At 36.9% G+C, this 5,650-nt stretch overlaps 1 pseudogene; it reads left to right on the forward strand.

The window, feature by feature from the left end:
• The first annotated feature begins 2,722 nt into the window (after positions 1 to 2,722).
• LOC141713825 (rust resistance kinase Lr10-like) lies at positions 2,723 to 5,429 on the forward strand (annotated as a pseudogene).
• Positions 5,430 to 5,650: the final 221 nt, after the last annotated feature.

Below are 5,650 nucleotides of genomic sequence, written 5' to 3' on the forward strand. Positions count from 1 at the left end.
GAATGCAATATTGATGGATTCTTCTACTCTGTTCTTGACAGAATTATAAACACGATAAGCTTTGCTTGTGGTAGAATATCCCAAGAAAATTCCTTCCGTAGATTTCACATCGAACTTGCCTCGATTATTTTGAGTATCTAAAATAAAACACTTGGAACCAAATACTCGAAAATAACTAATGTTAGGAGTTCTTTTCTTAAGCAATTCATACGGAGTTTTAAGTAAAATAGGACGAATAAGTACTCTATTTAAAACATAACAGGAAGTGTGTACCGCTTCAGCCCAAAATTTTCTTGGAAGCTTACTCTCATGCAGTAGAGTTCTGGCAATTTCCTGTAAAGTCCTGTTCTTGCGTTCTACTACTCCATTCTGCTGAGGAGTTCGAGGAGCTGAGAATTCATGAGTGATTCCTCTCGATTTGCAGAAGGTTATAAAATCCTTCTCGAATTCACCTCCATGGTCACTACGAATAGTCTTGAGCTTAAATGAATACTTAGTCTCAAGGTTAGTAATAAGATCCTTAAACTCAACAAAAGCTTCATCCTTAGTTCGTAAAAATAATACCCAAGTAAAACGAGAATAGTCATCAACTATAATAAAAGCATAATTCTTACCTCCCAACCTTACATACCTTTCTGGACCAAAAAGATCTAGATGAAGGAGCTGCAAAGGAACAGAAGTTGATACTTTATTCTTAGCAGTAAAGGAAGTTTTCACCTGTTTTCCAAGTTGGCAAGCTGAACAAGGTTCTATTTTCTTGTACTTCAGCTTTGGAAGACCTCGAACCAGATCATGAGAAGATATCTTCCGAAGAAGATCCATGTGAACATGGCCTAGATGTCGATGCCAAAGATTCTGCTGATCTTGAACAGTAGCAAGACAAATTTCCTCCTGCTGTTCATCAAAATCTAACACGAAAATATTTCCTTTTCTTTTGGCAACTAAAGCAAACTCGTTAGTCTTAGTACCAATATAACATACATCTTTATCGAACTTAACCTTATGACCAGCATCAGTAAGTTTACTTACACTAATGAGATTGTATTTCAAACCATCAACTAAACGAACATTAGAAATAGCAAACCTGTCATTACCAATGGTGCCTTTTCCAATAATTCTGACGGTGTTTGAATCTCCAAGAGTAACTAAGCCACCTTCCTTGGCAACTAGAGATAAAAACTTGGATTTATCACCTGTCATGTGATGTGAACAACCATTGTCGATGATCCATTTATTTCGCGGAACATGGACCTTCAAACAAACCTGCAAGAATTACTTTATCTCTTAGGAACCCACTTAACCTTGGGTCCTGGTTGGTTAGTATCACAAATCTTATATAAATGTCTATCTAATTTCTTAATCCATATCTGAACAATATTAGCAGATTTATATCTAGTAGACGATTTATAAGATGAGTTAGAAGGGTGGCCCTTGATACCACATAATCTAGATTCAGATGTAGGGTGGCCAGCTTTGCCACAATCTCGACATTTCTCATAAGGCATCTTATATTTCATAGGAGCTCGGTTATACCCTCCTTGAAATGCACGTTTCTTGATTGATTCACATCCTAAACCTCCTTTATCAAGAGAAGATTTTTGTTCTCCAAGAAGAGCATTCAAAGTTCCTTCTCCATGGAAACATTTAGCTAAATCATTTTCAAGCTGTTCGACTTTATGCTTTAATTCAGGAACCAGGGGATCAGGAGCACTGTCTTCTCTAACAGTTTCTGGATCAATAAATATTGACTCTTTCTTCAAGGCTTCAAGGCATACATATTTCATCTCAATCTCATTTTTGAGATATAGATTTTCTTCAGTAAGTTTTGAAACCCTTTCAAGCAAGGATTTGTTCTCTGCAACCAAGGCTTCTTCCTTCATGGGGTCATCCATTTCACTAAGAACTTCACTTAATGCTTGTTTTAAATAAGCATTCTTTTCTTTTAACTTCTTAACCTGGACCTGCAAATTCAACATGGATGAAGATATAGTTGAATTATACTTAATATTATGTACCTCATCATTGTCACTGAAGTTGTCCTCTAGTCCAGCAAAGCAAAGTTGAGAAACTTCATCGTCTGAATCGATCTCTACGTCAGATTCATCATCACTCCAGGTAATTAATGCCTTCTTTTTGTTCTTCAGCTTGTAGCAGTCCTTTTTGAAGTGCCCTTTCTTTCCACACTCAAAACAGGTATCCTTGTTTTGATTTGTTTTACTCTCCTTGCTCGGATTAGATTTGAAGTCCTTCTTTGGAAACTGTGACTTCATAGGTCGTTTGGAAGCATTCCGTTTGGCAAGAAATTTATAAAACTTCTTTGTTAGAAGAACAATCTCTTCATCAGAATCATCAGGAGACTCGTCTGCATCTGCATTAAGTGCAAGAGTTTTCTTACGAGGAGCTTCATCTTCTTCATCATATATGCGTAGCTGATTTTCGAATTCTTCCAATTCACTGAACAGTGTTAGAGTATCCATAGTTGAAAGCAGTGTTGAATCCTGCAGAATGGTAACCTTTGGAGCAAACTTCTTTGGCATTGCTCTGAGGATTTTCCTATTAATCTCAGATTGAGGAATGATCCTTTCCAGAAGTGAGATAGAGTTCATCAACGTCAGAAACCTCCCTTGAGCATCTCGCACGCTTTCATCTCTTTCCAACCTGAAACCTTCATAGTCACTCATTAGCGTACCTAATTTTACTTCACGTACCTAGACGTGCCTTCATGGCTGATTTTGATCGTATCCCTGATCTGCTTGGCAGTAGTACATGCTGATACTTTTCTTAATTCTGTAGCTACCATGCCATTGAGAAGAGAGTTCATCGCTTTAGCATTGGAGTTCATTGCATTCACTTCTTCAGGAGAAAGATCCTTGAGAGATTTCGACTTCCCTTCTTTCATAGGAATTGTAAAACCAATTTCTACAGCATCCTCGAAAGCATCACGCTGGAGAAAGATTTTCATCCGAAACTTCCAGTCATTGTAGTTTTCAGCACCATGAAGCAGTGGTGGATAATTATTTGAATACCTATCTGGTTGAGCCATGGATCGCTAGCAAAATAAACACTAAAAAGAGAATTAAATGTACCTGCTCTGATACCAAATGAAATTTGATGGCTCATTAGATAATATTATATTCTAACTGTCAGGTTAAATGGGACAGTCTCTTATGCAAATAGGACAGTCCCTTTACAAATGAGACAATGAATGGAACAATCTCAATTAACTTCAGAATGTAGATAACAGTAATTAAAATGCAGAATGCTGAAAAACTGAAAAGTAAAAACACCAGAAGTTTTTCACTTGGTTCGGCCCCTACACCTAGTCTATGGCCTACATCCAAGTCCCCATGCCAACTAGCATAGAGAATGTATTATATCCACTTAAAACAAAGTACTTACAAACTTTCCTTGATTACAAATTTGGCCCACTTGAAAGAAACCTTTCCCTAGCACACGGCTACCTAGCGCAAAGCTACTTGGCCTTCCCGTTGTAATCAACCTCCCACAACTCGGGACAAGTGATATAATACACGATTCAGTTACAAGAATATAATGTGAAAGTTTACAACTCAAACTAGGTTTCTTGTTTTCTGGATATATATCTCTCGGATATAGAACAAGAAAATGATTTCAGATGATGAAATATTGACGTGAAAGCGTTAGTAACAAATTTGAAATGAAGAGTTGTATTTATAAGCAAAGTTCTAACAGATTTATTTTCAAACAAAAGATAAGGTTGGAAGATAAGTTTGTTTGAAAATATTTGAATGAAACTTTAAAACTAATCTGTTAGTAATTTGAAAAAGATAAATCAAGTAAAAATAAGGCTTGAGAGATTTAAACTTGATTTATAAGATAGAGTTTGTTTGAGATAAGGTTTATGCAGATAAATAAGATTTACACAAAACCCTAACAAACCTAAACCTGAGAAATAGTCTCCTGGAAAATCTGAATCAACTGCATTCTGCAATATCTGAACTCTATTATCATAATAAATCCTTGTATTCCAACAGTTTCCACGACAACTTCATGGCCGTCAGCAATAGTTCCTCCTCCCTTTGGAGGAGCAAGATCTTCTACCATTATCAATACTACATTTGCCAGTTGTTTGTCAAGAGTTGCAGGTCAGCAGGACCTTCTTCTCACTTCCCTTAGTGGACAAGCTTTCCGGGTCTACTATTTTGACAGCCTGGTAGGCTTTGATCAACCATCTATAACATCATGTACCAAGGTTTTTAATTCTTCTTTCCCATTTTATATTTTGGAAGGATGGGATGCAACCCTCAATTGGTCAACTCCGAATTGTGGGAAATGTGAAGCCAAGGGGGGTACCGTAAACTGATGGACAAATGGTACTAGTAGTAATGTCCGGGTAGCTGATTACAGTACTTTATGTTTATCTAGAGGTATGTAAATACATCTTAAATATATTTGGATTCAGTACATCAAGATGCATGATACAAACTTGTTCCGATCCTGATAATGTTAGAATATTAATATAAGATTCTGGTAAGGGCCTTTCTCCAAGGTTTTAGAGAAAGACCCTTAGCAGGATCTTATATTAATATTCTAACAGATAATTTTATCTGCTTTTGAGGGATGAGGATTTAGCCAATGTAAATAACATTATGCTACTCTAATATTTTACAGGTCATACTTCAATCAAGCCAATTGCAGGCATAATTCCAGGTGCCAGTCTTATTGTGCTTGTCCTTGTAGCATTACTGTATTATATAATTAGATCATATAGACAAAAGAAATATGACGAACTGAAAATTGAAATGTTCCTGAGGGATTACAAAGCCATGAAACCAACAAGATACTCCTATGCTGACATCAAGAAGATCACTAGTCAGTTTAGTGATAAATTAGGACAGGGAGGTTTTGGTTCAGTCTACAAAGGTCAGATCACCAAGGACGTCATTGTTGCAGTTAAGATACTTAATAGCGATCCAAAAGCTAATGGAGAAGATTTTATTAATGAAGTAGGCACTATAGGGCGAATCTATCATGTTAATGTGGTTCGCTTGGTAGGGTATTGCGCTGATGGCTGCAATCGAGCTCTTGTTTACGAGTTCCAACCTAATAATTCTTTTAGAAAAGTTCACATACTCTGGTCAAAATCACAAGAAAAATTTTCTTGGTTGGGAGAAGCTGCAAGAAATTGCTGTAGGCATAGCTAAAGGAATTGAATATCTTCACCAAGGATGCGCGCAGCAGATCCTGCATTTCGATATCAAACCTCATAATATCTTGTTGGACCAAAATTTCACTCCCAAAATTTCTGATTTTGGTTTAGCCAAGTTGTGTTCCAAGGACCAGAGCATTGTGTCAATGACTATGGCTAGAGGAACCATTGGCTATATTGCACCAGAGTGTCAATGACTATGGCTAGAGGAACCATTGGCTATATTGCACCAGAAATATTTTCCAGGAATTTTGGAAAGGCATCATCCAAATCAGATGTTTATAGCTTTGGAATGTTGTTACTTGAAATATACTCTTCTTCTTTCACCTAAGTTGCTCCATCGACAATATTTCAAGCAAGACATGATGAAGTTCAGAAGTAGCCGAGGTTCGTATTTGCCGGATGATCTTATCGTTGAGATTATTCGAAAACTACCTGTCAAGGATCTCCTGCGTTTCATGA

The sequence above is a fragment of the Apium graveolens genome, chromosome 3 (assembly GCF_009905375.1).
Source record: "Apium graveolens cultivar Ventura chromosome 3, ASM990537v1, whole genome shotgun sequence".
In the NCBI taxonomy this organism is placed as follows: domain Eukaryota; kingdom Viridiplantae; phylum Streptophyta; class Magnoliopsida; order Apiales; family Apiaceae; genus Apium; species Apium graveolens.